Source organism: Eumetopias jubatus, unplaced genomic scaffold, assembly GCF_037043125.1.
Source record: "Eumetopias jubatus isolate StellerSeaLion01/CBP00866 unplaced genomic scaffold, mEumJub1_p1.0 scaffold_3, whole genome shotgun sequence".
In the NCBI taxonomy this organism is placed as follows: Eukaryota; Metazoa; Chordata; class Mammalia; order Carnivora; family Otariidae; genus Eumetopias; species Eumetopias jubatus.
In genome coordinates, this window is record NW_028274809.1 from 8,567,270 (window position 1) to 8,579,438 (window position 12,169).

At 39.8% G+C, this 12,169-nt stretch overlaps 1 protein-coding gene across 11 annotated transcripts in view; it reads right to left on the minus strand.

Annotated features, from left to right (window-relative positions):
- The window catches only part of DIS3L2 (DIS3 like 3'-5' exoribonuclease 2), a 355,216-nt gene that overhangs the window by 300,855 nt on the left and 42,192 nt on the right, over window positions 1-12,169 (minus strand). The window lies entirely within an intron of this gene.

Sequence of the window (12,169 nt, forward strand, 5' to 3'; positions counted from 1 at the left end):
CTGAAACCAAAGAGAGACAAGTGACTGACGAGCAGTTAACCTGTAGCCTCCTCCGTGCTCTCAGAAATGTAGTACGCGCATGATAAAAACATCAGAGGGGCGGGGGGCCTCCTGGGTCTCAGTGTCACTTTCTCCTAGGCAGTTAGACAAGCACACCATCTGTCCTCAGTTTCTTCTCAAGGTATCGCTAGCCTGTTTGTCTGGGCCACTTCAACTAAAAACCTCCACAAACAGGGCAATGAGGTGGGGATGAAAGAGTTCTGCAGTTCCATTCGGCTTCTGAAATGGATAAGAGCGGTAGGGAATAGAATTTTGAAAAAGGGTATAAAGATCTGGAATCTCAAGGCTATAATGAAATAGGTACTAAAGTAGGACTCCAAAGATGCGGCACTTACTAAGTTTCACCTCGGACAAATGACGTTCATCTATGAAACCAATTTAAATTAATTCCTTTGGAATTCATCAACAAAACCTAATTCACTGCCACAACCGGATATCCAAAACTATGCAGGGAACCCCAGGTGGTTCACTAGCTTTCAAAAAATGGCAACACTGCAGTTAGACATCTATTTCCCTACTCTTACCTGACATCACTTCAAACCAATCATCTGTCCGCAAGCTCAAGGCAGCTGCTTCTAAGGAATATAAGGCAGCTGCCTGGATCAGTAGACTGGAATCCGGGGCCCTGGAGCTGGCCCCTGGCCTTCCACCTGGATACTGAACACATCAACACAACTTCTACTTTCTACTCTCAGCTGGCTACCAGCCCAGGGATTCAAGCCTATACTTGCAAATTTCCAAAATCCTGGTGGGCAGGCTTCTTTCCCATAAAATGGATCAAGATGTCATTCTCAACACTAGCTTCCATTTCCTGTAAATTTCCCACACACATCCTTCACTGAAATGACATCATTTTTCTTTAAATTGAAATTAATACTAACTCAGGAAAAGACAAGCTACAAAGACAAAGGGTAATAGGCCACTTAGCAATACACAAAGAGATTGAGGGATAAAGTAAAAAAAAAAAAAAAAAGGCAAGAAGGGAGAGAAACAGATGGTCTTAGATAAACAACAAGGTAATGGGAAGGGCACACAGAGGAGGAGGCCAGACTCTGATCGTTTAATTCAGAAGGCATTCATCCACTTATTAATTCAACAAATACTTGGACAATGTACTATATACTAGGCACAGTGAAGAACACAAAAGCTAATTAGAGTTATAAAAATCATGTTGAAATAACAATACAAGTTGGGAAGTGATAAGCACTCTCTTTTTTTAAGTATGGGTAAATGTACTTATGATGGAAGAAAGTATCTCTGAGTCAGGAAATCTGAGAGAGCTTCAGGAAAGATGTGAAGGAAGAACTGAGAATGTGAGAAAAGCATGCTGCTGGCAAAAGAAAACAAAAGTAGAGACACAAACAGAAAAACACAGGCAGGTTCTTACAACATTAATTCCATTTGGAGAGAGTCCAGCCTGTATGAAGGGAGGCAGTGGCAAGGAAAATAAAACAAGCTGGAAGGTCTAGAAAAACAGCCCGTTTTTCACAGGCAGTAGGGAATTTCTGAAGCATGAATGAGCAGAAGAGAAGAACAACAGATCAGAATTGTGTTTCAGGAAAAATGAACCTGGCACAGGATTCAGAGTCATCTGGAATTGAGAAAGCGGCAGCTGCACCTTAGGAAAGAACCAGAACAGACAGGGAGAAAGGAAGGAAGGCCTGAACTGAACAAGCACACACTGAAAAGAAGACACCCATGACATGGTATTATTACACAGGACAAACTGGCCCCACTTGGCAGCCAGGCAGATCTGGAATCTCGAGAGCAAGAAGGTGGGAAATGTTCAAGATTTCAAGCAAGGAGACTGGGAGATTATAACATCACTGAGTTAAAGATAATGAATTCCACTTAGGGTGTTCCCTATCTTTACGTGAACATATACCTCTACATACACCTGTACTCATGGAAATGTGCCTCTGTGTACACCTCTAACCCAAATACTTGGAAACCAGAGCATAACTTAGATAAATTAGCCATCCATTTGCATAAAAATGGTAACCCAGAGTTTTCTAGAATGTACAAGACTGCCAAGAAAGGCTAAGCTGACACAGAAGGGGCCCAGGACAAAATCTGGGTTAGGGCAACTTTTAGGAAATGCAAAGAAGAAGTAGAAAATACAACAAAGAAGCTAACAAAGATGTAGGAAAAGAACCAACACAGTCAAATGTTAAGAAAACAAGGGAGAAAATAACTTCCAAAGGAGAACGAGTTAATGATCACGGTTGACAACCACTACTGAGTAAGACTGTATTGTAATTTGTATTCATGGCAGTAATTGTAAATTGTATTCATGGCAGCCTTGGGTAAAGTGAAGGGTTGGGGGCAAGCTGCAAGCAGGAAAAAGACAATACAAAAACAAAAGCCAGAATTGAAAATGGGTGCTTTGTATCAAGTCCTGATGCCCCGCAAGAGCTCAAAACTGACTGCCAGTTAAGTGAAATGAAGACCAGGATCTCAATTCAAATGTCTTAAGATCAGCTGCATCTCTAACTTTCCTTCACAGCAAATACCCCCCAATTGATGTGATTCATACCTAACTTGTCTCTCTAGCTCAGGAGGACAAGGAACGTCCTTGGGTTCATTGTTATAACCCCAGTGACTCCTATAGTACCTGGGGTGGAATATGTGTTCATTATTCACTCCTTAAATGAGTAGATGAGTTTATTTTTATGAATAAGCAGTGAGAACACCTAAGCAGAACAGGGTCATTCAGAGAAATTACACTAAAAACAAGCCAGCAAAGAACAGGAAAAGAACACAGGACCCAGGACACAAAGTTGGCAAGAATCAGCCAAATAGCTGGGCAGAGAATCAGGTTGCCTTTGGGTATCAAAGTACTGGAAGGAGATGGAAAGATTCCAAACAGAGAAGATACTAAGCAGAAGATGAATGAACAAGCAACCTTCCCAGCAACATGGGTCTAAAGGCCCATTAACCCAAGAGAAATCCTGGGCCCCCCTACCTTAACACACTGAAAGGACAAGTCAATTTCTAATCCTCATCAGCTTTCAGAAAGAGAGACACTGATGTACAGTGTCTTATCATGGAAATAGCTGTATATTTTGAAGAGTTGGCCTGGGGTTAGGATGAACAGGCAGTAATGATTAACAGTGTCCCATGGTACAAAAAGGCAGGTATGAAGCAGAATGGGGGGAAAGGCACTAGACTTGAGAAGGAGTAAATCTGAAGAAATAATCTAGGTGAAAGAAGTGGTGTCTTGAAACCCTTTATATTCCCCAAACCTAGCACAATGCATAGTGCAGAGCAGTTGCTCAAATATTTGAATTAAATAAAGCCTATTTGGAACAGAAACAGAAACAGCTTACAATGAATATCCACTAATGAGAAATTTAAGCAGGGCCAGGACTAGTGTGAGGCAAGCCAGGCACCTAGGATGCAAAATTCTTAAAAGGAAAATCATGCAAGTACCAACCCTGCACCCTGCACTTGCAGGACTTTGAGAGAGACTCCTGAAATGTTTATGCCCTAGGCATCTCATCGCCTTACCCTATATCTCAGTCCTGATAAGAAGCAAGAGCAGATGAAATTTATGAACCTGGGAAGTAAAGGAAACCCAAGGAGATAAAATCAAAAGAAAAGTTTAAAAAGAGAAAAGGCTGAGTCTATTCAGAAGCTAAGATGGGGCCAATAGAAAGCAAGACATGGTAAAAACAAATGAAAGAACACACTATTGATGGAATAAATTTTTTAAAAAGTTTAAAATAAACCTCACTGAAATTAGAGGAATAAACAATTTATACTACAAATAATTGAGAAACACATGAAATAATCAACAAGTTGTATTAAGACACTACGTAACAAATTGCCAATACAGTGCACTTTATAACACATTCTAGAATAAAATTCAGTTTGAGTAAAATTTAAATGTTTAAAAATGAGGGAGACAGGGCGCCTAGGTGGCTCAGTTGGTTAAGCGACTGCCTTCGGCTCAGGTCATGATCCTGGAGTCCCGGGATCGAGTCCCACATCGGGCTCCCTGTTCAGCAGGGAGTCTGCTTCTCCCTCTGACCCTCTTCCCTCTCATGCTCTCTATCTCTCATTCTCTCTCTCAAATAAATAAATAAAATCTTTAATAAAAAAAATGAGGGAGACAGGGGTGCCTGGGTGGCTCAGTCAGTTGGGCATCTGCCTTCAGCTCAGGTCATGTTCCTGGGGTCCCTGCTCAGTGGGGAATCTGCTTCTCCCTCTCGCTCTGCTGCTCCCCCTGCTTGTGCTTTCTCTTGCTCTCTCTCTCCCACTCTCTGTCAAATAAATAAATTAAATTAAATCTTTAAAAAAAAAAATGGGTGGCTCAATTGGTTAAGCGTCTGACTCTTGATTTTGGCTCAGGTCTCAATCTCAGGGTGGTGAGATCAAGCCCCGAGTCAGGTTCTGCACCGGCCATGGAGTCTGCTTAAGATTCTCTCTCCTCCTCTCCCCCTCCCCCACCACCCACCGCACACACTCACACACACACACATGCTCTCTAAAAAAAGAAAAAGTGTGTGTGTGTGTGTGTGTATGAGAGAGAGAAAGAGAGGGAGAGAGAAGATGGGAAATGATGCCCAGAATGGCTGAATAAGGAATTTGACAAATATTATCCCCTAGAACAAAAATAACAATAAAACTGGATAAAATTATCAAAACCAACTATTTAAGAATCAGGATATGGACCAAAGACATACAAAAAATTGAGAAGTGTTTATTCAAGAAAATCTACTGAATCTTGTTAGGAACAAAGGAAGTGTGTGGTGGCTTAACCTGGAGTTCCCACCATCCCACACACGCTCCCAATCCCTTAGTATGAAAGTCCCACCAGGGCAGAGCAAGCTGTGAAGACTGGCAGCTCCACTTACCAGAGGGAGCTAAATTTCTTTGGAACAGAGCAAGAAGAATTCCATGCCCAGGGGCATTTTCAAAAACAATAATGATTCCAGGCACAAAAAAAAAAAAATTAGAAGGCCAATATCACAGCTAGCCTGAATCTGCAATACCAGTTAGGGCAAGCTACAAATCAGGAAACCAACCAGAAATTTAACAGGGACAATTAGGAATGAGACAACCAAAGTGGGCCTTGACAAGAATCTACTTTTTCCTGCTATGTGCATGCACAGGACTTTAAACATGCAGGAAAGAAATGAGAAGGCCCAAGAGAGCCACTCAGCCCTGGATAAATTTGAGCCTTGCAAAAGCAGAAAGCAAAAGCCTGGGCTGACATGTAAATTGTCTGAACTTGAATGCATTCCCCCAAGTCTCATGAGAACCACTGACAGAGGACTGGGGGGGCCTCACTGTTTCAGAGTTTAAACACAGCCTCTGAGAATCATAGGCTGAGCATTAAGATATGCTGACCCAAGGGCAACTACAAGAAAGTTAGACTTAAAAATAAAAACAAGAAAGGAAGAACTAGCAGAGACATCAGCATCCACACACTGTGGAAGAAACAGACTCCAAAGAGTAAGTCCAGACAAGTCACTACACAAACAAAAAGAACAACCAACGCCAGGGGAAAAGGAATCAGAATGCCAAATATATTATCAAAAATGTCCAGGTTTCAACAAACGTTCCCTCTGTCCCTCAAATAAATAATTTTTTACAAAATAATAAAAAGAAAATTTAAAAAGGAAAAGAGAATATCAATAGACAGAAATTATTTTTTTAAAAAAGTACATTCCAGGGCGCCTGGGTGGCTCAGTCATTAAGCATCTGCCTTCAGCTCAGGTCATGATCTCAGGGTCCTGGGATCGAGCCTCACATAGGGCTCCCTGCTCGGCGGTGGAGAGTCTGCTTCTCCCTCTCCCACTCCTCCTGCTTGTGTTCCCTCTCTCGCTGTGTCTCTCTCTGTCAAATAAATAAATAAAATCTTAAAAAAAAAGGACATTCCAAGTTGAAAGACGGAACTATAATGAAAAATTCACTAGAAGAGTTCAATAGCAGATCTGAGCTGGCATAAAAGAATCAATAAACCTGAAAACAAAAATGATCAATAAGATGATCCAATATAAAGAAAGGAAGAAAAGAAATATGAAGTAAAATTATTTTTTAAAAATCCAATTTAAAAAACTTGTGATAAAGAGCCTGGCTCCATTTTTCATTGTTTGACTACCAACCTATTTTAAGCCTTACCTCCCTTTTCCCCTTTGATCCATCTGTACAGCTTGATAAGACAGTCCATATGCCCCCCAACCTTTGGCCCCAGTGGTAAATTCGAATTTCACAAATCCCCAGTCTGCACATAGGAACTTCTCTCCAGTCCCCCAGCCATTATAAAGAACTAACCCACTCCTTCTGCCTCACTCAAGCCAGGCCAGACATGCCTGTACCCACCCTACTCTGCCAAGGAGTCTCTTAGGTGAGTAATAAGTTCTCTCTCAAATTCTCCTGTTATATAGGGTGCAATCAATATACATCCTACTAATTGGGAAGGGGTCCATTCTACCTCCACAAGGTGACCACAGAACAGGAGTGAAAGAGGGTACCTCTCTCCTAACCTTACAGAAAAGGATTATAAGGAAATACAATAAACAACTTTTAGGCCAATGAGATAACTGAGATGAAATGGACAAATTCCTAGAAAGACACAAATTACTGAAGCTGACTTAAGAAAAAATAGAAAATTAAAATAGATATATAACAAGAAATTGTATTAGTAATTTTAAATCTTCTAATAAAGAAAGCTAAGGTAAATTCTACCAAACACTGAAAGAAAAAATAATAATAATCCTTCACAAACTTCCAGAAAACAGAGAAAATATTTCCCAACTCATTCCATGAGGATAGTATTTCCCAATACCAAAGGCAGAAAAAGACATCATAAGAAAAAAAAAATGTTTTAACATATAAAATAATTTGGATTTTTAAATTTCTTCAGTTTCAGTAATTTGCATCTAGAAAGAAATTTATCAATTTCATCTAAAGTTTCCCTTTTTGAGGGGGCAGAATGTTGCTCAAAATATCCTTGTGATTTTCTTAGTACATACAGTAGTGCTGTCCTTTCTGAAATTATGGAAATTTCCGACATTTGCACTGTCCTGTATGGTAGCCACAAGCCACATGTGTCTTTTGAGCATTTTAAAGAGTTCTTGTCAGGTCTGAAACATTTGAATTTCATCTTTATTCTCATAGGAAATTTTTACAGGTTTTAGAATTCTAGATTGTCAGTTATTTTCTCTCAGTAATTTGAAGATATTCCATTGTCTTCTGGCCTTCAATGTTTCTGTTGAAAAGTCAGTCGTTAATCTAATTTTTTATTCTTTGAAAGTGTACTGTTCCCTTTCCCCATCTACAGCAGCTTTTGAAATTTTTCTCTTCATCCTTGGTTTTCTATCAATTTACTACAATATACTAAGGTATGGATTTTTTTTTAATCCTGCTTGGTGTAAGCAATAATACTATTATTTGATAGCTTTCATCAGTTATGAAAAGCCTTCAGCCAATCTTGTCCCATAACCCTTCTGCCCCATTCTCTCTAAACACCTTGTATGGAACTTTAATTACACACTTTTGACCTTTCAGCGTCTCTATGTCTTCCTCAATCTCTCCAGTGATTCTTCCACTTCACTAATTCTCTATCAGCTCTAATCTTCCATCAAACTCACCCATTAAGCCCCTAATTTCAGTTTTTATGCTTTCAAGTCTAGATTTTCCGTTTTGTTCTTTTAAAAGTTTCCAGTTCTCTGCTAAAAATAGTGAATCTTGTCCTCTGTCTCCATGAACAAGGTTAGCATAGCTATATTAAAGTTGCTCCTGAAAACTCCAATAACAGAGGCCCAGATGGATCTAATACTATCTTTTGTTGCTTCTATTTGATTTTGTTCATGTTGTTTGATCATTTGTGCCTGATTTTTTTATTATGGACTAGACTTTATATTTCCAAGATTTCTATAGTGATAATTTGAGGCTTAGCATAATGTTACCATCTTCCAAACAGGATTTTCATTTGCTTCTGCCAAACACCCGAGACAAACACAATAAATTACCTCAATCTGCTTTCAGTGTTTAAAGGCATTCAAAGTAGAGATACAGTTTCTGTGAGGGCCTATCTACATCCACTTCAACCTTACTTGTAGATTGTAGCCCTTCAGGATCCCAATCCCAAATAACAGTGGTTCACCAGGACCACACACTCCCCACATTAGCAGGGCCTAAATTCCAATCTCTATCTCTCTAGCCCTGAGATAATATCAGCTACACCGCTCAGTTTTTCAGCTTCTCAGTCTTTCAGCTGATCCCTCTAAAAACTAGTACACATCCATAGGAGACAACCCTAAATACTAGCCTTATTTCCTTAAACCTTTATTCTTCCTAGATAATCACTCTCTTATTACCTCTCAAATACCTTCAACAGATTTTTTTGGTGATGGGTATAAGCTTTTCTAACTGTTGTCAGAAGACTGGTTTCCAACTATCTTCTATGCCATAATTGGAAGTGCCAACCTCACTCTTAACTCTCTCATTTTCAGTCAAAACCTTAAATTCCCAACTCCCTCCTATATGATTCACTCTTCTCTCAGAAAAAAATTTCCCATAATATCATTTATCCTCTCCTCCTTTCCTGTAATATGCTGGCTAATTGAATTTACATTAAGAATAATTTTTTTAAAAAAGAAAGTTAGAAAAGTCCCTACAGGGGTGCCCAGGTGGCTCAGTCGGTTAAGCATCTGACTCTTGGTTTCAGCTCAGGTCATGACCTCAGAGTCGTTGGAGCAAGCCTTGCATCAGGCTCCCTGCTCAGCACAGAGTATACTTGAGATTCTCTCTCTTGCCCTCTCCTTCTGCCCCTCCCCCTGCTCACAAACTCACTCTCTCTTAAATAAATCTTAAAAAAAAAGGTCCCTACATATTTACAACCTAACCTCCTCAATTTGTGTTCTTCACCCTTATTTCTATCTATTTACTCTAGAACTTTACCACACCCACTAGTCTCTCCATAGTTGCCTCCCCAAAAGCATACAACCTAGCTAATGACCCCCTGTTCTCCTCCTGTTCAATTCAAGCTACCAGCTACCACTCCATTTCCATCATTCCCATCTCTGCCCAAGTTTAAAAATGTGGTCTAGACTCATAACTCTATTTCCCCATGACACAGTCTTTAATCCTCCTTGGAATATAACTTTTGTCCTCATCTCTACAATGAAATAGGGCTTTCCATATTCCTAAAGAGGAAAATCTTCATCATTAAAACAAAAGCATACTTTCAGTTAATTTTTCCTAGACCCTCTAGAACAGGATGCCACTGACCATACTCTTGGACTACAAAGTCCCTTGACCCTTCAGAACACCACAGTCTCCTGGCTCCTCCAACTCTCTCTGCAATTCTCAAATTTTCTTGCTGACTCCTCTTCTTTCACTTACCTCTTAAGTTTCTGCCATTCGCAAGAGCCTAGTCTTTTTTTTTTTTAAGATTTATTTATTTATTTATTTGAGAGAGAGAGAAATGAGCGGGAGGGAGAGGGAAAAAGAACTGAAGCTGACTCCATGCTGAGAAAAGAGCCTGAGGCAGGGCTCGATCCCACAACTGTGAGATCATGATCTGAGCTGAAGCCAAGAGTCAGATGCTTAACCAACTGAGCCACCCAGCCAATCCAAGATCCTATTCTTAAGCCTCATCTCACTTGTCTGTTAAAGAATTTTAAATGTATACCTCCAGCCCTGCTCTCTGAAGCTCTTCTTTAACTTTCCAACTTCCTGCTCATTAATATTGGCAAGCACTTTGAATGTAACATGTTTCTAATTCAAGTTATTATTCTCCCCAACTAGATTTTCCGCCCACATACTTACTGCATCTGGATTAATGACATCATTATCATCCCTGGGCAGCAAACAGTAGTCATCTAATTTTGTTCTCTCCATTAATAAGACTCTATACCAAATTCCATTGCTTCTATCTTCAAAATGTGTCCTAAATAGATTCTCTCCTTTCTAACTTGATCAGCACTGTCTGAAATCAGGCTGTTGCAACAGAACAGCCTAAAGATCACGACAGTTTCTTAAGAGGTCTCTCAACCACTAATTTTTTTCTTCAATCCATATTTCACACAGGAGGTATCTTATCAAGGGCTTTTTCAAAACCTTTCGGGGTTCCTCACTGCAACTCAGTAATCTAACCCACTGCAATAGTTAATTTTATGTCAACATGACTGGATCACAGAGTCTCCAGATATTTAGCTAAACATTATTTCAGGATATGTTTGTGTCCGTGAGGTTTCTGGATGAAATTAGCATTAGAATTGGTGGACTCAGTAGACCAGTCCACTCTCCTCAATGTGGGTATGTACCATCCAATCTGTTCAGGGCCTGAATAAAACAAAAAGGCCAAGGAAAGAAGTATTTGGCCCCTCCCATCTGATCACTTGAGCTGGGACATGGATCTTCTCCTGTTCTCAGCACTCTCAGTTCTCAGACCCTCAGACTGGACTGAAACCTACATCATTGGTTCCCCTGATTCTTAGATCTTCAGACTCAGAATGAATTACATTACTACCTTTCCAGGGTCTTCAGCTTGCAGACAGCAGATTGTGGAACTTCTCAGTTTCCCTGATTACATGAACCAATCCCTATAATAAATATCTTCCTATAGCTATATCGTATTTGTTCTGTTTCTCTAGAGAACTCTTAATATACCTATTTTTCAGGTCTCATCTCTTACTAAAGGTTTTTTCAGTATCACGCTAGGTGAATTCCTAATGAAAATGATAAGATGGGAAAGCCCAAGCTTGGCATCAAAGCCTGAAAAATGACTTAAAAACAAAATGAGTTAACAACTACAAACTCGGGGGGCAGGGGGGAAGAGAAAGAAAGAAAAGAAAAGAACAGTACAGAACTACATGAAGACTCTGAAGAGTAAACAAAAGAGAGAGATTGGGAGGATGAGAAATCTATAGACACAACTGGCACAGAAGTGAGTTTCATATGTCTGGTTTTTGGTTTTCTGGTTTGGGGGTTTTGGAGGGGGCACAGCTTTGCCCTAAGGACAGGCCATAGTCAAAGGAGTGGGCAGTACAGGCAGCTGAAACTTCAAGAGAAATCCTACAGACCGGCCAGAAGGAAGGCAAAACAGTTGGCTGCCAAGGGCAATCTAGAATAGGAGAGCTGAAGAAGGGATTCCCCTAATTCTTATCAACACTGTACAAGTCTCAGGCTGACCCCTTAACACTGTAGATATGTAGGAAAGACTCAACAGAACATCATAAAGGCTTAAAAAATTGAACTGAAATGTGAACCTATGGGAGACAAGACTTACAGTCTGAGCCTAACGTGGCCTGAAGCTAATTGCCAATGAAATTAAAAAAAAAAAAAATCAACATTCTTCAGTGGAATTTAACAGAATTCAGAGTCTACACAAAATACGATTAACTATATCCAAGGTACAACCCAAAATTATTTGACATACAAAGAACCCGGAAAATTTGACCCATTCTAAAATGAAAAAAATTAATAGATATCAACCTTAAAATGACTCAGAGGTTGAAATTATCAGATAAGGACTTTAAACCAGTTATGATAACTACACTCACTGAAGGAAAGGAAAAGACACTTGAATGACTGAAGAGATAGAAAATCTCAACAGAGAAATAAAAATTTCCTTTTTTAAAAAAAGATTTATTTATTTATTTGAGAGAGCGAGAATGAGAGAGAGTACAGGAGAGGGGGGAGGGTCAGAGGGAGAAGTAGGCTCCTCGCTGAGCAGGGAGCCCGATGCAGGACTCGATCCCGGGACTCCAGGATCATGACCTGAGCCAAAGGCAGTCACTTAACCAACTGAGCCACCCAGGCACCCCAATAAAAATTTCCTTTAAAAATGGAAATCTTGAAAACTTCCAAACTCATTTTATGAGGCATTACCTTGATTCCAAAACCAGACAAAGACCCCATCAAAAAGGAGAATTACAGACCAATATCCCTGATGAACATGGATGCAAAAATTCTCACCAAAATACTAGCCAATAGGATCCAACAGTACATTAAAAGGATTATTCACCATGACCAAGTGGGAATTATTCCTGGGATGCAAGGCTCGTTCAACATCCGCAAATCAATCAATGTGATACAATACATTAATAAAAAAAAAAGAACAAGAACCATATGACCCTCTCAATAGATGCAG